Source organism: Phoxinus phoxinus (genome assembly GCF_949152265.1).
Source record: "Phoxinus phoxinus genome assembly, chromosome: 16".
NCBI classification, from domain to species: domain Eukaryota; kingdom Metazoa; phylum Chordata; class Actinopteri; order Cypriniformes; family Leuciscidae; genus Phoxinus; species Phoxinus phoxinus.
Genome location: NC_136891.1, coordinates 21,281,771 through 21,284,192, shown reverse-complemented (window position 1 = coordinate 21,284,192; position 2,422 = coordinate 21,281,771). Strand labels below are relative to the sequence as shown.

Here is a 2,422-nt window from a genome sequence, read left to right as displayed (position 1 = left end):
TTTTAGGTCAAACCGTTCTTGTCTGTCAGTCATATAATGCAGGTATATAGGCCCTGTCTCTGAAAGCATGCAGAGATGTCTCTAATAGCATGCAGAGAAAAGTCCAAATTACACAATTCCCCATCGTAATTGCACATTGATGGCCTAAGACACGAAACAAGCGGTTTGTGTGATAAAACGAACAGTATTTATATCGTTTTTATCTCTTTTACACAACAACGTCCAAGTGATCTGTTTACTTAGTCTGCGTAAGCGCCGGAAGTGATCTCTCGCGCGTGTACGTCACTCATTGTTTACACCAGAACCTATGCACAGAACAGAGATTGTAGGTAGGACGGCTAATAGAAATGGTACTAGTTTGCGTCTATCCGGGATGTTTAAACCGATGTAAAAAAATACATTTACGCAAGCTCGCGCAAACTGTTGTTGTGTCAGAGATAAAAATTATATAAATACTGTTCGTTTTATCACACAAACCGCTTGTTTCGTGTCTTAGGCCATCAATGTGCACTTACGATGGGGAATTTTTTAATTTGGACTTTTCTCTGCATGCTATTAGAGACATCTCTGCATGCTTTTGAAAACCGTGCCTATAGACCTGCATTATATGACTGACAGACAAGAACGGTTTGACCTAAATTTATCAAAATTTAAACTACTGTGGAGACAAAGACACCTACATCTTAGATGCACTTCAGGTAAGCTAAAACACTGGTTCCCAAACCTGTCCTGAAGGACCCACAACATTGCACGTTTTCTTTGTCTCCCTAATCAAACACACTTGATTACACTCATCAGCTCATTAACCCATGTGATAATGAGCTGATGAGTTGAATCAGGTGTGTTTGATTAGGGAGACAAAGAAAACGTGCAGTGTTGTGGGTCTTTCAGGACAGGTTTGGGAACCACTGAGCTAAAACATACCAAAATTTAATTTCAAAGTGAACTATTCCTTTAAACTTTACATGGATTTTCAGTTGTTCATACAGGAACTTCAGCAGTCTTGGAGGAATGTGTAGACGTTTGGTTTCCTTCATCTCAGCCTTTTCGACCTTCATTCAGGATTTCTGCACAGGAAAGTTGCATATGAAGAAAAAAAAAATATGTTTTTAGCTACACATGAAATTAAATGAAGGAAATTGAACTACAAAGTATCATGCAGACCAGGTTGAGGTTGAAAAACAATCGTACAGTATTTTACGTTCGTTAAATTATCAACTGCCATCCCTAATTCTTTAAAATTCAAACACTGTATTAAATGCGAAGACTTCTGTTTACAGTGGACTCCAATTGCATGTTATGTTAGCTTGTCTGCTCAACTATACCTTATATGTTTCATTATTTTCAATTATAAACAGTAACACAACAACATGCTCTATAAATAATTTCATTAAAAATGTGTTGCTTACCTTTATGAACTCCAGGATAAGTGCCATTTTGTAGCTCACTGCCTCAATAGGGTAGGTGATGTGGTCAATAACTTATTGAATGACAGCAATCCTGAAATCCCATCACCTTAAACAAATAAGATATTACAAAAAATGAAAAACATTACACGACCACTTCAGAAAAACCACTCCAAAAACAGTTGTTTAAATCTTCCTAATACAATGTTTTTCTACTGACCTATAAGCGTAAAAATCTTTGAAGGGGGTAACAGTTATTCAGCAACCAACTTTTTCTATATAAACATTTTTCCTCAGACTTTAAATGTGTTTTGCCAATATTGAGTACTCATAATGATTAATAATAATAAAAATACTAATAAAACAAAATACAAACCCATAAGCATGCAGGGTGGTGCTTGGGATGCACAGTAACTTAACGTTACATCAGCAAAGTCCTGTCAATAGATAAGAAAACAACAGAAACTATGAAACAAACTATAATAAAGTATAATAGCAGTCATGTTAAATGTAAATGATTCTGTCAAGGTCATTATTAGGGGTTTAAAGTCATATAATATGTGTCGTGTGTGTATAACGTTAATGTCTGTGTGTCGTCTAAAACAAAAACAAGACAATAAAAAGTCTAACGTAAACATAACATTAACGTAACGTTACCTCATTTGGCAGAAAATGTGGTGTTTTCCTTGATCCAGCTGTACTGCATCTTCACACACAGTCTTCACGTTGTATCTTCATGCCTTTTAAATAAGTTAAAGTCTTAAATGGCCTTTCCTTTTCTCGACGATTCATCAGGTAGCTTTTGTTTGAAGCCATTAACTTACTGCTCCAAAAACACGAGTAACGTTAACGTTACTGCCCTTCATCCTGGTCAACGGGTGCGCTCGGCACGAAATAAACTGCATCACCGACTAAATAAAAGCCAATAAACCAGTTACAACGAGGACACTATAACACATACAACCAGGGGAACTTCCACGAGTGTGAAATAAAATATTTCAATGTGTGACGATAAG

At 36.4% G+C, this 2,422-nt stretch overlaps 1 long non-coding RNA gene across 1 annotated transcript; it reads right to left on the bottom strand.

The window, feature by feature from the left end:
* Positions 1-913: 913 nt before the first annotated feature.
* LOC306983910 lies at positions 914-2,181 on the bottom strand. The gene is made up of 4 exons (XR_013794452.1): positions 2,064-2,181; positions 1,783-1,843; positions 1,410-1,515; positions 914-1,067 (listed from the first exon to the last, which is right to left on the bottom strand). It is a non-coding gene; the product is annotated as an uncharacterized lncRNA (long non-coding RNA).
* Positions 2,182-2,422: the final 241 nt, after the last annotated feature.